The following is a 23,837-nucleotide window of genomic DNA, read 5'->3' as shown; positions in this document are numbered from 1 at the left end:
TCACAACACCCGTGACACCAAAACGGCTTTCTTTTCTCTACACTCTGCACTATGAGCACACACACCAAATCAGAAAGGCTTTTTTCTCTCTTTTCTACATTATGGACTGTGGGGACACAAAACCGCTCTCTCTCTTTTTTTTTTTTATCGTGTGCCAGGGCGTTGTCTCACGTATTAGATTATGCTTAAGATACGAATGGGTTTATCAGTCACATCAGAATCCATACATACTGATCCTCCCGTAATAAAATGGTCGGATCTTATCAAACACACTTTGTTTCTTGTGACAATCAAGTCAGCGAAACAGCGTATACACGTCAAGACACTGAATCAAGTTTGCCACAAGAACTCATAAGTTTGGCAGTATTGCTCTGCCGTCAGCAATCATACACCCATTTTATTTTCGTGAGACATGTGCAAGCACCTGTTCATCTACTGTTCTATCACTATGAATTAGTGATCTATTATCAATAAGGATACTTCTACAACTACTATCAAAGTATGTCCAGACTTCTTATGTTGTCAGTTGCTATATATGAATAAGTGGGTAGCTACTGACAAGCATTAAGCATGTCACACAGCCCAAACATATAACATTTCAGGACACACCACACAGTTAACAACCACAGTGAAGCGTGTCAAAGCCCAAACATGTAACATTCAACAGGACACTTACACAACACATTCAAATCAAACAGGCAGACAACATACAAGAACATATACCCCAGCCGGCATTGCTCCCTGCCTATTTTCGTACAGCACACTATGTGTGCGCACACCTTTATTCACAAACTCTTCAACTTATACTCTTTTACCGAAGCTGCTACAACTCGATTGGCCGAATACCCTTTGATCCTATTTCGGTGAATTTGACATCTGCCTTACATATAACAGATTAGCGGTTTAGCAGTTTTAATTTAGTTTGAGTGAAGGAATTCATTTTATAGCAAAATCCGAAATCGTGAAGAACTCATGAAAGTAAGCTTATTCTCGGATTCCTGAAACTTTAGATTTGCTCTTTCTTTTACTGCAAAGTACAACGTTGTTTTTTTTGTTTAAATCTTTCTAGACATGGTAAATATTAAGGACAAAGCAGTTTTCACATAGTTTGAGTGAAGGAATTCATTTTATAGATAAAATCCCAAGAGTCTGCTGAGAAAAGAGAGTGAATGCGAAGTAGACTTTAACACGGCTATGGGAGTGAGCCGAGTGTGGGCTAACCGGCAAGCGTCTCAACCAAGCAAAGCTCACCATGGGGAAGGTGGCTATACCAACTAGCCTGATGCCCTGCTCCCGCAGTGACGGATAATCGTACTCTGGTTTCTCTTCATAACATACAAGTCTTTCGCCTTTTACTAAAGACTTCCGTGGAGAGCAGCACTAATGAGTTGTTTCTATTATTGGCAGGCTTTACCTTTGCGGGTGAAGCCCTTTCTGTCTGTGCAAAAGAAATCTTGCTACTTTGCAGAGTGACTTCTCTGAGTAGAGTCGCCTTACTTGTTGCGACTGTGCCGATGTTCGAAGCTGGAGTGCAAAGTTGTTGCTTGAATGGTGCTTGCTGGAGCATGCGGGAGTGCAAAGTTATACCATTTAAAAGGGCTGAAGAGTGCTCAGTGCAGCGGGTGGGCGGAGGTGCAACGTGACACTCTGGCCACCTATGGCCATAAAAAGAACACTGCTACAAGTGCGCATTGTGCCAGCAAGGGCCCTCGGACCTGAAACAGTGGACAGTTATCGCTTCTCGGCCTTTTGGCTAAGATCAAGTGTAGTATCTGTTCTTATCAGTTTAATATGTCCTCTATACGAGGACAACATATTAAATGGATTTTTAAGAATAGGAGTTGAAAAAGAAGCTTGCTCCGTTCACTCCAAGCCTCGACCCGGTACTGCAGTGCCGCTGGGAACGGTGCGCTCTCCTCTGCTCTTGTGAAAAAGCAAACAGCGGTGCAGGATGGAAGTTTCAGGGAGCCCAAGATGAAACTTTCTTTTAATCTACTGAGAAAAGAGAGTGAATGCGAAGTGGACTTTAACACGGCTCTGGGGGCGAGCCGAGTGCGGGCTAACCGGGAGAATTGCTTGAAAGAAACGCGACACCGAATGAGTGGTCAGAACAAAGCCTCAATACGGTGTTCCCGTGGTGTTTGTGGCTGCCTTGTCTTTTGCACAGAGTAAAAGACAAGGCAGCCATCGAATAGATTGTTTCTACTTGGTCAGCCGAGGAGCAGGGGGGGGGGGGGGGGGGGGGGGGGGGGGGGGGGGCAAGCGTCTCAACCAAGCAAAGCTCACCAAGTAGGAACAATCGGGCCCTTTTCGATGGCTGCAACACCTGAAAGAGATATTGATGCGAGACCCGATCAAATGCTTTTTCAAAGTCTAAATTTAAGATGACAAGCCGGGTGTTTCTGTCTCTAGCGTAATCAATGATGTCTCGAATCAGTACGAGGCTGTCGGTGAGTTGTCTCCCTGAGATGGCACAAGTTTGGTCTGGGTGAATTACCTCCTCTAAAACAGAGGACATCCGTGTGTCGCTAAAACCTTGCTAAAAAGTTTACAGTCAAAGTTTAAAAGTGTGATGGGCCTCCAATTCTTTAGGTCTTATCATTTTTTTTATAAAGTAGAGTCACTATTCCCACTCTAAAACTGTCAGGCAGTCGGTCGAGTTTTTCAAAATCTTTAAAAACATCTAAAATGTCTGATGATAAAAGGTCCCAATAGGTCAGATAGAATTCTGCAGGAAGCCCGTCTAAACCCGGAGCTCGACTTCTCTTAAAACCTGTTAGGCATTTTTTTAACTCTAAAGCAGTAAAATTCTGTGTCAAGTGTGCATTCTCTTTTACGGTTTTGTCAACGAATTTTAAGATTTCTGCCGATGTTTCCAAGTGCACTGGTTTCTCTTTGTACATGTTACTATAAAAGGTATGTACAGTTTCAATCATCTCTTGTGTGGATTTTGTTAAAAACCCATCTTCTCTTTTTAGATTTTGAATACACTCCTTTTTATTTATAACTTTCTTTATTTTTCACCTTCCTCAATTTCCTGCTCCCTGCTTCTTACAAAAATTCCTTTACTCTTTATTTCTGCTGAAACTGACATTTCCTTTTTGACATCTTTGATTTCTTCTTTAAAGTCTATGCCACACTGATTTAGTTTAAAGTAGCGCTGTAAGCGTTTATGTAGTCCCATCATACATCTATTCTCTTTCCTTTTTTTACGTTTACCTTGCTGTTTAAAAAAAGTCTGGGTCGTTTCCTTCACCATTTCCCACCATTGTGCATGTGTTTCGTAGAGGTCTTGAAGGGTCTGCCACTCTTTATAACATTCCCTGTACTGACTGACTATGATTTCATCCTCCAACAGGGAACAGTTGAGTTTCCACAGACCACTTCCTACCGTCACACCAGAAGGGGGTGAAAGGGTGCAGGAGAGCATAAGGTGGTCTGAAAAGAAAACAGGGGTTAATCTAACATCAGTGGGTGGGCAATCTCTAGTAAAGAAATAATCAATGCGAGAGGCTCTGGTGCCATCATGACTAAACCAGGTGAAGCCCTCCTCTCTGGGATGCATGGTTTTAAAACAGTCAGTAAGCTTAAAATCCCTGCATATGCCCTGAAGTAAAATCGAAGTCTTATCCACTTTAAAATATACCCCTGCTCTTTTTCTATCTTTCCTGCTCAAGATACAGTTAAAATCCCCTCCTACAACTAAAGGTACTTGCCCTAGCATGTAAAGCTGTATATCTTCTAAAAGGTCATACCTTTCATTTTTTCCATTGAAACCATAAATATTTAAGAGGTTAAAGTCTTGCCCCATAAAATTCAAGTGTGCTAAAAGTGCCCGTCCGTCTCTCACCACTGTGCTACCTTTCACCATAACATGCGGATTTTTAATTAGAATGGCCACACCATCATTTTTATTTTGATTTGAGCCACTCCATATCGATAAATGGGGCCACATTTCCTCCCATTGTCTATGGTTTTTTAAAAAAGGTAGTCCACATTCTTGTATTAAAAACACATCTGATTTTATGGAGTCTAAGAAGGATAAAATACTCTGGGCTCTTGTCTTTGATTTCACACTTCTCACATTTAGTGTTGAGAAGGTGAGAACCATTAAAAGCATAAAGGAAAGTAGGTATGTCATTTTCGTTTTTCTAAGTTATCAAAACAAATTACACACAGGTTATTTCTTGGGAAACTAGCTCTTCCTTCATTTCTTTAGGTGAAAAGTGAGTAGGGTGATCTATATTTCCTTTTCGGACTCTCGGTGTTGGCCTCTGACGCAATGTTGCATTTAACTTTGAGTCCCTGGGGGTTGATTGCAGAGCTGAAGTTAAAAAGGAGACCTCATTTGGTGAGTCGGAGGGGAAGACTCTAGGTTCTTCCACTGAAGAACTGTCTGAAAGGGACCTAACCCTTCCCCTCTTCTCTGATACAACTGGGGAATCAGAGGCTCAGATGCCGTCCTCTTTGGCTGTTGACCTTCGGGGAGGTGAGTATCTTCACTAGACTCACCTGTCTGCTCTTCCTCCTCATTTAGCGTAGCTCCACCCTCTGCCTGTGAATTCTCACAGACTTCAACACTGAGTGGTGAGGCCTCTACAGACCCCTCCCCTTTTTGCTCCTCACTTCCAATCCAAGCTTTTGGCGGGAAGTTTGAATTTATTGGGTCAACCTCTTCACTTTGTTCACCAACTGCCACCTTTGGTCCTTCTCTTTGTTGGCTTGACTGTGGCTTTACCGTCTTTAATTTGTTGGCAAAAGATTTAGGGCAATCTCTGAAGAGGTGATTTAATTCTCCACAGAGATTACATTTCCTGCCATTTGGACACTCTCCAAAAGTTTGCCCAATTTCTCTGCTCTTCCCACATAACACCTTGGTACAAGCCTCAACCAGGTGCCCATGCTCACCACACTTGCGGCAGAACTTGGGCTGCCCCTGGTAGTGGATGTAACCTCGGTTTTCAAGGTGGCCAGAGTGTCGCCCACCCGCTGCACTGAGCACTGAGCACTTCAGCCCTTTTAAATGGTATAACTTTGCACTCCCGCACGCTCCAGCAAGCACCATTCAAGCAACAACTTTGCACTCCAGCTTCGAACATCGGCACAGTCGCAACAAGTAAGGCGACTCTACTCAGAGAAGTCACTCTGCACAGTAAGAAGATTTCTTTTGCACAGACAGAAAGGGCTTCACCCGCAAAGGTAAAGCCTGCCAAAAATAGAAACAACTCATTAGTGCTGCTCTCCACAGAAATCTTTAGTAAAAGGCGAAAGACTTGTACGTTATGAAGAGAAACCAGAGTACGATTATCCGTCACTGCGGGAGCAGGGCATCAGGCTAGTTGGCATAGCCACCTTCCCCATGGTGAGCTTTGCTTGGTTGAGACGCTTGCTCCCCCCCCCCCTTGCTCCTCGGCTGACCAACTAGGAACAATCGGGCCCTATTCGATGGCTGCCTTGTCTTTTACTCTGTGCAAAAGACAAGGCAGCAACAAAAACACCACGAGAATCCCGTATTGAGGCTTTGTTCTGATCGCTCATTCGGTGTCGCGTTTCTTTCAAGCAATTCTCCCGGTTAGCCCACACTCGGCTCGCTCCCATAGCCGTGTTAAAGTCTACTTCGCATTCACTCTCTTTTCTCAGCAGACTCTTGGGATTTTATCTATAAAATGAATTCCTTCACTCAAACTATGTGAAAACTGCTTTGTCCTTAATATTTACCATGTCTAGAAAGATTTAAACAAAAAAAACAACGTTGTACTTTGCAGTAAAAGAAAGAGCAAATCTAAAGTTTCAGGAATCCGAGAATAAGCTTACTTTCATGAGTTCTTCACGATTTCGGATTTTGCTATAAAATGAATTCCTTCACTCAAACTAAATTAAAACTGCTAAACCGCTAATCTGTTATATGTAAGGCAGATGTCAAATTCACCGAAATAGGATTAAAGGGTATTCGGCCAATCGAGCTGTAGCAGCTTCGGTAAAAGAGTATAAGTTGAAGAGTTTGTGAATAAAGGTGTGCGCACACATAGTGTGCTGTACGAAAATAGGCAGGGAGCAATGCCGGCTGGGGTATATGTTCTTGTATGTTGTCTGACTGTTTGATTTGAATGTGTTGTGTAAGTGTCCTGTTGAATGTTACATGTTTGGGCTTTGACACGCTTCACTGTGGTTGTTAACTGTGTGGTGTGTCCTGAAATGTTATATGTTTGGGCTGTGTGACATGCTTAATGCTTGTCAGTAGCTACCCACTTATTCATATATAGCAACTGACAACATAAGAAGTCTGGACATACTTTGATAGTAGTTGTAGAAGTATCCTTATTGATAATAGATCACTAATTCATAGTGATAGAACAGTAGATGAACAGGTGCTTGCACATGTCTCACGAAAATAAAATGGGTGTATGATTGCTGACGGCAGAGCAATACTGCCAAACTTATGAGTTCTTGTGGCAAACTTGATTCAGTGTCTTGACGTGTATACGCTGTTTCGCTGACTTGATTGTCACAAGAAACAAAGTGTGTTTGATAAGATCCGACCATTTTATTACGGGAGGATCAGTATGTATGGATTCTGATGTGACTGATAAACCCATTCGTATCTTAAGCATAATCTAATACGTGAGACAACGCCCTGGCACACGATAAAAAAAAAAAAGAGAGAGAGCGGTTTTGTGTCCCCACAGTCCATAATGTAGAAAAGAGAGAAAAAAGCCTTTCTGATTTGGTGTGTGTGCTCATAGTGCAGAGTGTAGAGAAAAGAAAGCCGTTTTGGTGTCACGGGTGTTGTGACTTACACACACACATTTCTAAATTGAGAAAGGAAATTATTTTAGAGGAAGCACTAGAGTTTAGATCCCACATTTGTTGATAGGCATTCATTTATTTCTTCACTTCTGATGAAGTTTCAACAATAAACAACAAACTTTGTATTATGAGAAAGAACCAGACTCATTCTTCAGGAATCCGAAAATAAGCTCTATTTTATGAGTTATGCACGAATTCGGATTCTCCTATGAAACGAATTCATTAACTCAAACCAAGTTAAGACTGCTTTGTCCTTCATATTTATTCATGTCTAATCAAGTTTCAACGATAAACAACGTTGTACTTTGTAGAATGAGAAAGAACTTCTTCAGCAATAAGCATCTCTCGACATATGACGAAATACAGATTTTGCTATAAAATTAATTCCTTCTATCAGCCTGACTTAAAACTGTTTGTCCTCCTTATTTATCCACTTCAAATCAAGTTTCAACAATTAAAAAAAATTTGTAGTTTGAGAAAGAACAACTTAATCTTCAGCAATCAGTATAAAAAGAGGTGCAAATGCCAACCATACATACCTAAAAGGTGGAGCGGAAGTATTCAGCTGCAAGTAGGAGTGAATGTTCGACCATAATTTGTAAAAAGCGGGTAAGAAAAGGTTCGAATGCCCGACTATATATTAACAAAAGCGGGAGGAGAGGTCTTCGGATGAGAGTGGGTGAGAATTTCCAACCATAATCTATAAAATACGGTGAAAAAAAATATGTGAATGCCTCATAGAACACTAAAAGCGGAAGCGTTTGGCTGCAAGAAGGTGTGAATGTCCGACTATATTTGGTGAAAAGCAGGTGAAGCAAGGTCTGAATGCCCAACCTTACATCATCAAAAGCGAGATCAGAGGTGTTCGGCTGCAAGAAGGCCATAGTTTGCCAAAAGCGGGTAAGGTGCGAATGACCGACTAAATATCAACAAAAGTGGGGGCGGAGGTCTTCGGATGGAAGTGGGTGTGAATATCCCACCATACAAGTATGGTGGAGAGGAAGCTGTGAATGGCCAACCATAGTAAAAGGCGGGTGAGAGAAGGTGCGAATGTCAAACCATACATAATCAAAACAGGGAGCGGAGGTGTTCTGCTGTAAGAAGGTGTGAATGTCCAACCATAGTTGGTAAAAAGCGGGTAAGAAAAGGTTAAAATACCCGACTGTACACAATCAATAGCGGGAGCGGAGTTGTTCGGCTACTAAAAGGTGTGAAAGTCCGACCATGGTTTGTAAAAAGCGGGTAAGAAAAGGTGCGAATGCCCGACAATGTATGATCAAAAGAGGGAGTGGAGGTTTTCGGCTGCAAGAAGGTCTGAATGTCCAACCATAATTTGTAAAAACCGGGGAAGAAAAGGCTCGAAAGCCCGACTATACACCATCAAAAGTGGGAGCGGAGGTGTTCAGCTGCAAGACGGTCTGAATGTCCATCAATAATTGCTAGAAAACATGAAAGAAAATCTTCGAATATCAAACTGCACATGATCATAAGCGGGAGAGGAGGTGTTCAGCTGCAAGAAGGTGTGAATGTCTACCCATAATTACTGAAAAATGGGTAAGAAAAGGTGCGAATGCCTAACCATACATCATCAAAAGAGGGAGCGGAGGTGTTCCGCTGTAAGACGGTGTGAATGTCCGACCATAGATGGTAAAAAGCGGGTAAGAAAAGGTTAAATTACCCGACTGTACACAATCAAAAGAGGGAGCGGAGTTGTTCAGCTAAGAGAAGGTGTGAAAGTCCGACCTTGGTTTGTAAAAAGCGGGTAAGAAAAGGTTCGTATGCCCGAATATACACCATCAAGAGCGGAAGCGGAGGTGTTCGGCTGCAAGATATTGTGAACGTCCGACCAAAGTTTGTAAAAAGCAGTTAAGAAAAGGTTCGAATATCTAACCAAACATAATCAAAAGCGGGAGCAGAGCTGTTCGACTGGAAGTAGGTGTGAATGTCAGATCATAATTTGCAAAAAGCTGATGAGAAAGGGTGAGAATGCCCGACTATACACCATCAAATGCGGTAGCGGAGTTGTTCGGCTGTGAGTAGGTGTGAATCTCCAACCATAATTGCTGAAAAATGTGTTAGAAAAGGTAAAAATGCTGGTCCATACATAATCAAAATCGGGAGAGGTGGTGTTCAGCTGCAAGAAGGTCTAAATGTCCATCAATAATTGCTAGAAAACATGAAAGAAAATTTTCGAAAATCAAACCACACATGATCATAAGTGGGAGAGGAGGTGTTCAGCTGCAAGAAGGTGTGAATGTCCACCCATAATACCTGAAAAATGGGTAAAAAAAAGGTGCGAATGCCCAACCATACATCATCAAAAGCAGGAGTGCATGTGTTCGGCTACAAGAAGGTGTGAACGTCCAACCAAAGTTTGTAAAAAGCAGTTAAGAAAAGGTTCGAATATCCAACCATACATAATCAAAAGCGGGAGCAGAGCTGTTCGACTGCAAGTAGGTGTGGATGTCAGATCATAATTTGCAAAAAGCTGATGAGAAAGGGTGAGAATGCCCGACTATACACCATCAAATGCGGTAGCGGAGTTGTTCGGCTGTGAGTAGGTGTGAATCTCCAACCATAATTGCTGAAAAATGTGTTAGAAAAGGTAAAAATGCCGGTCCATACATAATCAAAATCGGGAGAGGTGGTGTTCAGCTGCAAGAAGGTCTAAATGTCCATCAATAATTGCTAGAAAACATGAAAGAAAATTTTCGAAAATCAAACCACACATGATCATAAGTGGGAGAGGAGGTGTTCAGCTGCAAGAAGGTGTGAATGTCCACCCATAATACCTGAAAAATGGGTAAAAAAAGGTGCGAATGCCCAACCATACATCATCAAAAGCAGGAGTGCATGTGTTCGGCTACAAGAAGGTGTGAACGTCCAACCAAAGTTTGTAAAAAGCAGTTAAGAAAAGGTTCGAATATCCAACCATACATAATCAAAAGCGGGAGCAGAGCTGTTCGACTGCAAATAGGGGTGAATGTCAGATCATAATTTGGAAAAAGCTGATGAGAAAGGGTGAGAATGCCCGACTATACACCATCAAATGCGGGAGCGGAGTTGTTCGGCTTTGAGTAGGTGTGAATCTCCGACCATAATTGCTGAAAAATGTGTTAGAAAAGGTAAGAATGCCGGTCCATACATCATCAAAAGCGAGAGAGGTTGTGTTCGGCTGCAAGTAGGTGTGAATGTCCAGCCATAATTACTCACAAACGGGTAAGAAAAGGTAGTATTGCCAGACCATATATGATCAAAACAGGGAGCGGAGGTGGTTCAGCTGCAAGAAGGTTTGAATGTCCGACTAAAGTTCAAATATATTAACAAAAGCGGGAGGAGAGGTCTTCGGATGAGAGTGGTTGAAAATTTCCAACCATAATGTATAAAATGCGGTGAAAAAAAGGTGTGATAGAACACTAAAAGGTGGAGCGGAAGTGTTCGGCTGCAAGAAGGTGTGAATGTCCGACTATATTTGGTGAAAAGCAGGTGAAGCAAGGTCTGAATGCCCAACCTTACATCATCAAAAGCGAGATCAGAGGTGTTTGGCTGCAAGAAGGCCATAGTTTGCCAAAAGCGGGTAAGGTGCGAATGTCCGACTAAATATCAACAAAATTTGGGGCAGAGGTCTTCGGATGCAAGTGGGTGTGAATATCCAACCATACAAGTATGGTGGAGAGGAAGCTGTGAATAGCCGACCATAGTTTGGAAAAAGCGGGTAAGAAAAGGTTTGAATACCCGAACATACACCATCAAAAGAGGGAGCGGAGGTGTTCCGCTGTACGAAGGTGTGAATGTCCGACCATAGTTGGTAAGAAGCGGGTAAGAAAAGGTTAAAATACCCGACTGTACACAATCAATAGCGGGAGCGGATGTGTTCGGCTACAAGAAGGTGTGAAAGTCCGACCATGGTTTGTCAAAAGCGGGTAAGAAAAGGTGCGAATGTCCGACAATGTATGATCAAAAGAGAGAGCGGAGGTTTTCGGATATAAGAAGGTTTGAATGTCCCACCATAGTTTGTAAAAAGCGGGTAAGAAAAGGTTCGAATGCCCGACTATACACCATCAAAAGCGGGAGCAGAGGTGTTCCGCTGTAAGACGGTGTGAATGTCCGACCATAGTTGGTAAAAAGCGGGTAAGAAAAGGTTAAAATACCCGACTGTACACAATCAATAGCGGGAGCGGAGTTGTTCGGCTACAAGAAGGTGTGAAAGTCCGACCATGGTTTGTAAAAACCGGGAAGAAAAGGCTCGAAAGCCCGACTATACACCATCAAAAAGAAGGTTTGAATGTCCATCAATAATTGCTTTAAAACAAGAAAGTAAATTTTCGAACATCAAACCGTACATGATCATAAGCGGGAGAGGAGGTGTTCCGCTCTAAGACGGTGTGAATGTCCGACAATAGTTGGTAAAAAGCGGGTAAGAAAAGGTTAAAATACCCGACTGTACACAATCAATAGCGGGAGCAGAGGTTTTCGGCTACTAAAAGGTGTGAAAGTCCGATCCTGGTTTGTAAAAAGCGGGTAAGAAAAGGTTCGAATGCCCGAACATACACCATCAAAAGAGGGAGCGGAGGTGTTCGGCTGTAAGACGGTGTGAATGTCCGATCATAGTTGGTAAAAAGCGGGTAAGAAAAGGTTAAAATACCCGACTGTACACAATCAAAAGAGGGAGCGGAGTTGTTCAGCTAAGAGAAGGTGTAAAAGTCCGACCATGGTTTGTAAAAAGCGGGTAAGAAAAGGTTCGTATGCCCGAATATACACTATCAAAACCGGAAGCGTAGGTGTTCGGCTGCAAGAAGGTGTGAACGTCCGACCAAAGTTTGTAAAAAAGCAGTTAAGAAAAGGTTCGAATATCTAACCAAACATAATCAAAAGCGGATGAGAAGGTGTTCGACTGCAAGTAGGTGTGAATGTCAGAGAATAATTTGCAAAAAGCTGATGAGAAAGGGTGAGAATGCCCGACTATACACCATCAAATGCGGTAGCGGAGTTGTTCGGCCGTGAGTAGGTGTGATTCTCCAACCATAATTGCTGAAAAATGTGTTAGAAAAGGTAAGAATGCCTGTCCATACATCATCAAAAGCGGGAGAGGTGGTGTTCGGCTGCAAGTAGGTGTGAATGTCCATTAATAATTGCTTTAAAACATGAAAGAAAATTTTCGAATATCAAACCATACATGATCATTAGCAGGAGAGGAGGTGTTCAGCTGCAAGAAGGTGTGAATGTCCAGCCATAATTACTCACAAATGGGTAAGAAAAGGTACTATTGCCAGACCATATATGATCAAAACAGGGAGCGGAGGTGGTTCAGCTGCAAGAAGGTTTGAATGTCCGACTAAAGTTTGTAAAAAGCGGGTAAGACAAGGTGTGAATGCCCGACAATGTATGATCAAAAGAGGAGCGGAGGTTTTCGGCTGCAAGACGGTCTGAATGTCCACCCATAATTACTGAAAAATGGGTAAGAAAAGGTGCGAAAGCCCAACCGCACATGATCATAAGTGGATGAGAAGGCGTTCGACTGCAAGTAGGTGTGAATGTAAGATCATAATTTGTAAAAAGTGGGTAAGAAAAGGTAAGAATGCCCAACCATAAATTATCAAAAGCGGCAGCAGAGTTTTGGCTGGTATTTATCAATGTCTAGATAGATTTCAACAAAAAACAACGTTGTACTTTGCAGTAAAAGAAAGGGCAAATCAAAAGTTTTAGGAATCCGAGAATAAGCTTATTTTCATGAGTTCTGCACGATTTCGGATTTTATGTATAAAATGAATTTCTTCACGCAAACTAAGTTAACACTGCTTTGTCCTTCATATGTACCCATTTCTACATATATTTCAAGCATAAACTTCCTCATATTACCCTGAATGAGAAAGAGCCACACTTGTGATTAAGCCATACCTCCCTTTTGAGGAGTTCTGCATGATTTGGGATTTTATCTATAAAATTAATTCCTTCACTCAAACTATGTTAAAACGGCTTTTACCTTCATATTTATCAATGTCTCGATAGATTTAAACAAAAAAACAACGTTGTACTTTGCAATAAAAGAAAGAGCAAATCAAAAGTTTTAGGAATCCGAGAATAAGCTTATTTTCATGAGTTCTGCACGATTTCGGATTTTATGTATAAAATGAATTCATTCACTCAAACCAAGTTAAAACAGCTTTTTCCTTCATATTTATCAATGTCTAGATCGACTTCAACAAAGAACAACATTGTATTTTGCCGTAGAAGAAAGAGCAACACTGAAGGATCAGGAATCCGAGAATAAGCTTATTTTCTTATGGGCAAGTGGGAACTGCTTTGTCCTTCATATTTATCAATGTGTAGATGGATTTCAACTTCTTCTACTGCAAAGTCCAATGTTTTTCTTTGTTGAAGTCGATCTAGACATTGATGAATATGGAAGGACAAAGCAGTTTTAACTTGGTTTGAGCAAAGCAATTCATTTTATAGCAAAATCCGAAATCGTGCAGAACTCATGAAAGCAGGCTTATACTCGGATTCCTGAAACTTAAGATTTGCTCTTTCTTTTACTGCAAAGTACAACGTTGTTTTTTTGTTTAAATATGTCTAGACATGGTAAATATGAAGGACAAATCAGTTTTAACATAGTTTGAGTGAAGTAATGCATTTTATAAGCAAAATCCCAAATCATGCGGAACTCACGAAATGCTTTTTCTCGCTTTTCACTGCTTTTTACAAACTTTGGTTGGACGTTCACACCTTCTTGCATCCGAACACCTCCGCTTCCGCTTTTGATGATGTATATTCGGGCATTCGAACCTTTTATTACCCGCTTTTTACAAACCATTGTCGGACTTTCACACCTTCTTGCAGCCGAACACCACCTCTCCCGCTTTTGATGATGTATGGTCCAGTATTCTTACCTTTTCTAACACATTTTTCAGCAATTATGGTCGGACAATCACACCTACTCACAGCTGGACACCTCCGCTCCCGCTTTTGATCATACAATGTCGGGACATCGCTCCTTGTCTTACCAGCTTTTTACAAACTTTAGTCGAACATTCACACCTTCTTGCAGCTGAACACCTCCGCTCCCGCTTTTGATGATGGATAGTCGGGCTTTCGAGCTTTTTCTTACCCGGTTTTTACAAATTATGGTTGGACATTCAGACCTTGCAGCCGAACACCTCCGCTCTCTCTTTTGATCATACATTGTTGGGCATTCGCACCTTGTCTTACCCGCTTTTTACAAACTATAGTCAGACATTCACACCTTGCAGCTGAACCTCCGCTCCCTGTTTTGATCAAGTATGGTCTGGCAATACTACCTTTTCTTCCCCCGTTTGTGAGTAATTATGGCTGGACATTCACACCTACTTGCAGTCGAACTGCTCTGCTACCGCTTTTGATTATGTTTGGTTTGGATATTCGAACCTTTTCTTAACTGCTTTTTACAAACCATGGTCGGACTTTCACACCTTCTTGTAGCCGAACAACTCCGCTCCCGCTATTGATTGTGTACAGTCGGGTAATTTAACCTTTTCTTACCCGCTTTTTACCAACTATGGTCGGACATTCACACCGTCTTACAGCGGAACACCTCCACTCCCGCTTTTTATGGTGTATAGTCGGGCATTCGAACCTTTTCTTACCCGCTATTTACAAACTATGGTACGACATTCAAACCTTCGTGTATCCGAAAACTCCGCTCTCTCTTTTGATCATACATTGTCGGACATTCGCACCTTTTCTTACCCGCTTTTTACAAACCATGGTCGGACTGTCACACCTTCTTGTAGCCGAACACATCCGCTCCCTCTTTTGATTGTGTACAGTCGGGTATTTTAACCTTTTCTTACCCGCTTTTTACCAAGTATGGTCAGACATTCACACCTTCGTACAGCGGAACACCTCCGCTCCCTCTTTTGATGGTGTATGTTCGGGCATTCAAACCTTTTCTTACCCGCTTTTTACAAACCATGGTCGGACTTTCACACCTTCTTGTAGCCGAACAACTCCGCTCCCGCTATTGATTGTGTACAGTCGGGTATTTTAACTTTTCTTACCCGCTTTTTACCAACTATGGTTGGACATTCACACCGTCTTACAGCGGAACACCTCCGCTCCCGCTTTTTATGGTGTATAGTCGGGCATTCGAACCTTTTCTTACCCGCTATTTACAAACTATGGTAGGATATTCAAACCTTCGTGTATCCGAAAACCTCCGCTCTCTCTTTTGATCATACATTGTCGGACATTCGCACCTTTTCTTACCCGCTTTTTACAAACCATGGTCGGACTTTCACACCTTCTTGTAGCCGAACACATCCGCTCCCGCTATTGATTGTGTACAGTCGGGTATTTTAACCTTTTCTTACCCGCTTTTTACCAAGTATGGTCGGACATTCACACCTTCGTACAGCGGAACACCTCCGCTCCCTCTTTTGATGGTGTATGTTCGGGCATTCAAACCTTTTCTTACCCGCTTTTTCCAAACTATGGTCGGCTATTCACAGCTTCCCCTCCACCATACTTGTATGGTGGGATATTCACACCCACTTGCATCCGAAAACCTCCGCCCCAAATTTTGTTGATATTTAGTCGGACATTCGCACCTTACCCGCTTTTGGCAAACTATGGCCTTCTTGCAGCCAAACAACTCTGATCTTGCTTTTGATGATGTAAGGTTGGGCATTCAGACCTTGCTTCACTTGCTTTTCACCAAATATAGTCGGACATTCACACCTTCTTGCAGCCGAACACTTCCGCTCCACCTTTTATTGTTCTATCACACCTTTTTTTTCACCGCATTTTATACATTATGGTTGGAAATTTTCAACCACTTTCATCCGAAGACCTCTCCTCCCGCTTTTGTTAATATATTTGAACTTTAGTTTGACATTCAAACCTTCTTGCAGCTGAACCACCTCCGCTCCCTGTTTTGATCATATATGGTCTGGCAATACTACCTTTTCTTACCCGTTTGTGAGTAATTATGGCTGGACATTCACACCTACTTGCAGCCGAACACAACCTCTCTCGCTTTTGATGATGTATGGACCGGCATTCTTACCTTTTCTAACACATTTTTCAGCAATTATGGTCGGAGATTCACACCTACTCACAGCCGAACAACTCCGCTCCCGCATTTGATGGTGTATAGTCGGGCAATTCTCACCCTTTCTCATCAGCTTTTTGCAAATTATGATCTGACATTCACAACTACTTGCAGTCGAACAGCTCTGCTCCCGCTTTTGATTATGTATGGTTGGATATTCGAACCTTTTCTTAACTGCTTTTTACAAACTTTGGTTGGACGTTCACACCTTCTTGTAGCCGAACACATGCACTCCTGCTTTTGATGATGTATGGTTGGGAATTCGCACCTTTTTTTTTACCCATTTTTCAGGTATTATGGGTGGACATTCACACCTTCTTGCAGCTGAACACCTCCTCTCCCACTTATGATCATGTGTGGTTTGATTTTCGAAAATTTTCTTTCATGTTTTCTAGCAATTATTGATGGACATGTAGACCTTCTTGCAGCTGAACACCACCTCTCCCGATTTTGATGATGTATGGACCGGCATTTTTACCTTTTCTAACACATTTTTCAGCAATTATGGTTGGAGATTCACACCTACTCACAGCCGAACAACTCCGCTACCGCATTTGATGGTGTATAGTCGGGCATTCTCACCCTTTCTCATCAGCTTTTTGCAAATTATGATCTGACATTCACACCTACTTCCAGTCGAACAGCTCTGCTCCCGCTTTTGATTATGTTTGGTTAGATATTCGAACCTTTTCTTAACTGCTTTTTACAAACTTTGGTCGGACGTTCACAATATCTTGCAGCCGAACACCTCCGCTTCCGCTTTTGATGGTGTATATTCGGGCATACGAACCTTTTCTTACCCGCTTTTTACAAACCAAGGTCGGACTTTCACACCTTCTCTTAGCTGAACAACTCCGCTCCCTCTTTTGATTGTGTACAGTCGGGTAATTTAACCTTTTCTTACCCGCTTTTTACCATCTATGGTCGGACATTCACACCGTCTTACAGCGGAACACCTCCGCTCCCTCTTTTGATGATGTATGGTTAGGCATTCGCACCTTCTCTTACCCATTTTTCAGTAATTATGGGTAGACATTCACACCTTCTTGCAGCTGAACACCTCCTCTCCCGCTTATGATCATGTGCAGTTTGATATTCGAAAATTTTCTTTCATGTTTTCTAGCAATTATTGATGGACATTCAGACCGTCTTGCAGCTGAACACCTCCGCTCCCACTTTTGATGGTGTATAGTCGGGCTTTCGAGCCTTTTCTTCCCCGGTTTTTACAAATTATGGTTGGACATTCAGACCTTCTTGCAGCCGAAAACCTCCACTCCCTCTTTTGATCATACATTGTCGGGCATTCGCACCTTTTCTTACCCGCTTTTTACAAACCATGGTCGGACTTTCACACCTTTTAGTAGCCGAACAACTCCGCTCCCGCTATTGATTGTGTACAGTCGGGTATTTTAACCTTTTCTTACCCGCTTTTTACCAACTATGGTTGGACATTCACACCTTCTTACAGCAGAACACCTCCGCTCCCTGTTTTGATTATGTATGGTTTGACATTCGCACCTTCTCTCACCCGCCTTTTACTATGGTCGGCCATTCACAGCTTCCTCTCCACCATACTTGTATGGTGGGATATTCACACCCACTTGCATCCGAAGACCTCCGCCCCCACTTTTGTTGATATTTAGTCGGTCATTCGCACCTTACCCGCTTTTGGCAAACTATGGCCTTCTTGCAGCCAAACACCTCTGATCTCGCTTTTGATGATGTAAGGTTGGGCATTCAGACCTTGCTTCACCTGCTTTTCACCAAATATAGTCGGACATTCACACCCACTTGCATCCGAAGACCTCCGGCCCAAATTTTGTTGATATTTAGTCGGACATTCGCACCTTACCCGCATTTTGCAAACTATGGCCTTCTTGCAGCCAAACAACTCTGATCTTAATTTTGATGATGTAAGGTTGGGCATTCAGACCTTGCTTCACCTGCTTTTCACCAAATATAGTCGGACATTCACACCTTCTTGCAGCCGAACACTTCCGCTCCACCTTTTAGTGTTCTATCACACCTTTTTTTTCACCGCATTTTATACATTATGGTTGGAAATTTTCAACCACTTTCATCCGAAGACCTCTCCTCCCGCTTTTGTTAATATATTTGAACTTTAGTTTGACATTCAAACCTTCTTGCAGCTGAACCACCTCCGCTCCCTGTTTTGATCATATATGGTCTGGCAATACTACCTTTTCTTACCCGTTTGTGAGTAATTATGGCTGGACATTCACACCTACTTGCAGCCGAACACAACCTCTCTCGCTTTTGATGATGTATGGACCGGCATTTTTACCTTTTCTAACACATTTTTCAGCAATTATGGTCGGAGATTCACACCTACTCACAGCCGAACAACTCCGCTCCCGCATTTAATGATGTATAGTCGGGCATTCTCACCCTTTCTCATCAGCTTTTTGCAAATTATTATCTGACATTCACACCTACTTGCAGTCGAACAGCTCTGCTCCCGCTTTTGATTATGTTTGGTTGGATATTCGAACCTTTTCTTAACTTCTTTTTACATATTTTGGTTGGACGTTCACACCTTCTTGTAGCCGAACACTTCCACTCCTGCTTTTGATGATGTATGGTTGGGCATTCACACCTTTTTTTTGCCCATTTTTCAGGAATTATGGGTGGACATTCACACCTTGCAGCTGAACACCTCCTATCCCACTTATGCTCATGTGCGGTTTGATTTTCGAAAAGTTTCTTTCATGTTTTCTAGCAATTATTGATGGACATGTAGACCTTCTTGCAGCTGAACACCTCCGCTCCCGCTTTTGATCATACATTGTCAGGCATTCGCACCTTGTCTTACCCACTTTTTACAAACTTTAGTCGAACAGTCACACCTTTTTGCAGCCGAACACCACCTCTCCCGCTTTTGATGATGTATGGTCCAGCATTCTTACCTTTTCTAACACATTCTTCAGCAATTATGGTCGGACTTTCACACCTTCTTGTAGCCGAACAACTCCGCTCCCGCTATTGATTGTGTACAGTCGGGTATTTTAACCTTCTCTTACCCGCTTTTTACCAACTATGGTCGGACATTCACACCGTCTTACAGCGGAACACCTCTGCTCCCGCTTTTTACAAACCATGGTCGGACTGTCACATCTTCTTGTAGCCGAACACATCCGCTCCCGCTATTGATTGTGTACAGTCGGGTATTTTAACCTTTTCTTACCCGCTTTTTACCAAGTGTGGTCGGCCATTCACACCTTCGTACAGCGGAACACCTCCGCTCCCTCTTTTGATGGTGTATGTTCGGGCATTCAAACCTTTTCTTACCCGCTTTTTCCAAACTATGGTCGGCTATTCACAGCTTCCTCTCCACCATACTTGTATGGTGGGATATTCACACCCACTTGCATCCGAAGACCTCCGCCCCAAATTTTGTTGATATTTAGTCGGACATTCGCACCTTACCCGCTTTTGGCAAACTATGGCCTTCTTGCAGCCAAACACCTCTGATCTCGCTTTTGATGATGTAAGGTTGGGCATTCAGACCTTGCTTCACCTGCTTTTCACCAAATATAGTCGGACATTCACACCTTCTTGCAGCCGAACACTTCCGCTCCACCTTTTAGTGTTCTATCACACCTTTTTTTCACCGCATTTTATACATTATGGTCGGAAATTTTCAACCACTCTCATCCGAAGACCTCTCCTCCCGCTTTTGTTAATATATTTGAACTTTAGTCGGACATTAACACCTTCTTGCAGCTTAACCACCTCCGCTCCCTGTTTTGATCATGTATGGTCTGGCAATACTACCTTTTCTTACCCATTTGTGAGTAATTATGGCTGGACATTCACACCTACTTGCAGCCAAACACCACCTCTCCTGCTTTTGATGATGTATGGACCGGCATTTTTACCTTTTCTAACACATTTTTCAGCAATTATGGTTGGAGATTCACACCTACTCACAGCCGAACACCTCCGCTCCCGCATTTGATGGTGTACAGTCGGGCATACAAACCTGTTCTTACCCGCTTTTTACAAACTATGGTCGGACATTCAAACCTTCTTGTAGCCGAACACATCCACTCCTGCTTTTGATGATGTATGGTTGGGCATTCGCACCTTTTCTTACCCATTTTTCAGTAATTATGGGTGGATATTCACACCTTCTTGCAGCGGAACACCTCCTCTCCCGCTTATGATTATGTGCGGTTTGATATTCGAAAATTTTCTTTCATGTTTTATAGCAATTATTGATGGACATTCATACCTTCTTGAAGCCGAACACATCCACTCCTGCTTTTGATGATGTATGGTTGGGCATTCGAACCTACTTGTTGCCCGTTTTTCATTAATTATGGGTGGACATTCACACCTTGTCGCAGCCAAACACCTCCGCTCCCTGTTTTGATCATGTATGTTTTGACATTCGCACCTTTTCTCACCTGCTTTTTACTATTGTCGGCCAATCACAGCTTCCTCTCCACCATACTTGTATGGTAGGAAATTCTCACCCACTCTCATCCGAAGACCTCTCCTCCCGCTTTTGTTAATATTTAGTCGGGCATTCGAACCTTTTCTTACCCACTTTTTACAAATTATGGTCGAACATTCACACCTACTTGCAGCTGAATACTTCCGCTCCACCTTTTAGTGATGTATAGTTGGCATTTGCACCTTTTGTTACCCTCTTTTTATACTGATTGCTGAAGATTAAGTTCTTCTTTCTCAAACTACAATTTTTTTTTAATTGTTGAAACTTGATTTGAAGTGGATAAATAAGGAGGACAAACAGTTTTAAGTCACGCTGATAGAAGAAATTAATTTTATAACAAAATCTGTATTTCGTCATATGTCGAGAGATGCTTATTGCTGAAGAAGTTCTTTCACATTCTACAAAGTACGTTGTTTATCGTTGAAACTTGATTAGACATGAATAAATATGAAGGACAAAGCAGTCTTAACTTGGTTTGAGTTAATTAATTCGTTTTATAGGAGAATCCGAATTCGTGCTTATTTTCGGATTCCTGAAGAATGAGTCTGGTTCTTTCTCATAATACAAAGTTTGTTGTTTATTGTTGAAACTTCATCAGAAGCGAAGAAATAAATGAATGCCTATCAACAAATGTGGGATCTAAACTCTACTGCTTCCTCTAAAATAATTTCTTTTCTCAATTCAGAAATGTGTGTGTGTAAGTCACAACACCCGTGACACCAAAACGGCTTTCTTTTCTCTCTTTTCTCTACACTCTGCACTATGAGCACACACACCAAATCAGAAAGGCTTTTTTCTCTCTTTTCTACATTATGGACTGTGGGGACACAAAACCGCTCTCTCTTTTTTTTTTTGATTGTGTGCCAGGGCGTTGTCTCACGTATTAGATTATGCTTAAGATACGAATGGGTTTATCAGTCACATCAGAATCCATACATACTGATCCTCCCGTAATAAAATGGTCGGATCTTATCAAACACACTTTGTTTCTTGTGACAATCAAGTCAGCGAAACAGCGTATACACGTCAAGACACTGAATCAAGTTTGCCACAAGAACTCATAAGTTTGGCAGTATTGCTCTGCCGTCAGCAATCATACACCCATTTTATTTTCGTGAGACGTGCAGGCACCTGTTCATCTACTGTTCTATCACTATGAATTAGTTTATCTATTATCAATAAGGATACTTCTACAACTACTATCAAAGTATGTCCAGACTTCTTATGTTGTCAGTTGCTATATATGAATAAGTGGATAGCTACTGACAAGCATTAAGCATGTCACACAGCCCAAACATATAACATTTCAGGACACACCACACAGTTAACAACCACAGTGAAGTGTCAAAGCCCAAACATTCAACAGGACACTTACACAACACATTCAAATCAAACAGTCAGACAACATACAAGAACATATACCCCAGCCGGCATTGCTCCCTGCCTATTTTCCTACAGCTCACTATGTGTGCGCACACCTTTATTCACAAACTCTTCAACTTATACTCTTTTACCGAAGCTGCTACAGCTCGATTGGCCGAATACCCTTAGATCCTATTTCGGTGAATTTGACATCTGCCTTACATGTAACAGATTAGCGGTTTAGCAGTTTTAATTTAGTTTGAGTGAAGGAATTCATTTTATAGCAAAATCCGAAATCGTGAAGCACTCATGAAAGTAAGCTTATTCTCGGATTCCTGAAACTTTAGATTTGCTCTTTCTTTTACTGCAAAGTACAACGTTGTTTTTTTTGTTTAAATCTTTCTAGACATGGTAAATATGAACGACAAAGCAGTTTTGACATAGTTTGAGTGAAGGAATTCATTTTATAGATAAAATCCCAAGAGTCTGCAGAGAAAAGAGAGTGAATGCGAAGTAGACTTTAACACGGCTATGGGAGCGGGCCGAGTGTCGGCAAACCGGGAGAATTGCTTGAAAGAAACGCGACACCGAATGAGCGGTCAGAACAAAGCCTCAATACGGGATTCTCGTGGTGTTTTTGTTGCTTCCTTGTCTTTTGCATAGAGTAAAAGAAAAGGCAGCCATCGAATAGGGCCCGATTGTTCCTACTTGGTGAGATTTGCTTGGTTGAGACGCTTGCTCCCCCCCCCTTGCTCCTCGGCTGACCAAGTAGGAACAATCGGGCCCTATTCGATGGCTGCCTTGTCTTTTACTCTGTGCAAAAGACAAGGCAGCCACAAACACCACGGGAACACCGTATTGAGGCTTTGTTCTGACCACTCATTCGGTGTCGCGTTTCTTTCAAGCAATTCTCCCGGTTAGCCCACACTCAGCTCGCTCCCAGAGCTGTGTTAAAGTCTACTTCGCATTCACTCTCTTTTCTCAGCAGATTAAAAGAAAGTTTCATCTTGGGCTCCCTGAAACTTCCATCCTGCATCGCTGTTTGCTTTTTCACAAGAGCAGAGAAGAGCGCACCGTTCCCAGCGGCACTGCAGTACTGGGTCGATGCTTGGAGTGAACGGAGCAAGCTTCTTTTTCAACTCCTATTCTTAAAAATCCATTTAATATGTAGTCCTCGTATAGAGGACATATTAAACTGATAAGAACAGATACTACACTTGATCTTAGCCAAAAGGCCGAGAAGCGATAACTGTCCACTGTTTCAGGTCCGAGGGCCCTTGCTGGCACAATGCGCACTTGTAGCAGTGTTCTTTTTATGGCCATAGGTGGCCAGAGTGTCACGTTGCACCTCCGCCCACCCGCTGCACTGAGCACTCTTCAGCCCTTTTAAATGGTATAACTTTGCACTCCCGCATGCTCCAGCAAGCACCATTCAAGCAACAACTTTGCACTCCAGCTTCGAACATCGGCACAATCGCAACAAGTAAGGCGACTCTACTCAGAGAAGTAACTCTGCACAGTAACAAAATTTATTTTGCACAGACAGAAAGGGCTTCACCCGCAAAGGTAAAGCCTGCCAAAAATAGAAACAACTCATTAGTGCTGCTCTCCACGAAAGTTTTTAGTAAAAGGCGAAAGACTTGTATGTTATGAAGAGAAACCAGAGTACGATTATCCGTCACTGCGGGAGCAGGGCATCAGGCTAGTTGCCATAGCCACCTTCCCCATGGTGAGCGTTGCTTGGTTGAAACGCTTGCCCCTGTGCAATCGACAAGGCAGCAACCAAAACATCACGGGAACACCGTATTGAGGCTTTGTTCTGACCGCTCATTCGGTGTCGCGTTTCTTTCAAGCAATTCTCCCGGTTAGCCCACACTCGGCTCGCTCCCAGAGCCGTGTTAAAGTCTACTTCGCATTCACTCTCTTTTCTCAGCAGACTCTTGGGATTTTATCTATAAAATGAATTCCTTCACTCAAACTATGTTAAAACTGCTTTGTCCTTCATATTTACCATGTCTAGAAAGATTTAATCAAAAAAAAAACAACGTTGTACTTTGCAGTAAAAGAAAGAGCAAATCTAAAGTTTCAGGAATCCGAGAA

At 42.3% G+C, this 23,837-nt stretch overlaps 5 non-coding genes across 5 annotated transcripts; 2 read left to right on the top strand and 3 right to left on the bottom strand.

The window, feature by feature from the left end:
* Positions 1–1,311: 1,311 nt before the first annotated feature.
* On the top strand, positions 1,312–1,425 carry LOC140310584 (U5 spliceosomal RNA). The gene has a single exon (XR_011916639.1). It is a non-coding gene; the product is annotated as a U5 spliceosomal RNA (small nuclear RNA).
* A 308-nt stretch (positions 1,426–1,733) lies between these two features.
* Positions 1,734–1,917, top strand: LOC140310447 (U2 spliceosomal RNA). Its single transcript, XR_011916517.1, has one exon. It is a non-coding gene; the product is annotated as a U2 spliceosomal RNA (small nuclear RNA).
* Positions 1,918–5,188: 3,271 nt separating this feature from the next.
* LOC140310677 (U5 spliceosomal RNA) lies at positions 5,189–5,302 on the bottom strand. The gene has a single exon (XR_011916725.1). It is a non-coding gene; the product is annotated as a U5 spliceosomal RNA (small nuclear RNA).
* A 17,498-nt stretch (positions 5,303–22,800) lies between these two features.
* Positions 22,801–22,984, bottom strand: LOC140310367 (U2 spliceosomal RNA). Its single transcript, XR_011916445.1, has one exon. It is a non-coding gene; the product is annotated as a U2 spliceosomal RNA (small nuclear RNA).
* A 308-nt stretch (positions 22,985–23,292) lies between these two features.
* LOC140310791 (U5 spliceosomal RNA) lies at positions 23,293–23,406 on the bottom strand. The gene has a single exon (XR_011916829.1). It is a non-coding gene; the product is annotated as a U5 spliceosomal RNA (small nuclear RNA).
* Between the last annotated feature and the right edge of the window lie 431 nt (positions 23,407–23,837).

Source organism: Leuresthes tenuis, unplaced genomic scaffold (assembly GCF_036924035.1).
Source record: "Leuresthes tenuis unplaced genomic scaffold, fLeuTen1.0.hap1 SCAF_6, whole genome shotgun sequence".
NCBI classification, from domain to species: Eukaryota; Metazoa; Chordata; class Actinopteri; order Atheriniformes; family Atherinopsidae; genus Leuresthes; species Leuresthes tenuis.
This window is presented reverse-complemented; position numbering and strand designations above follow the sequence as displayed.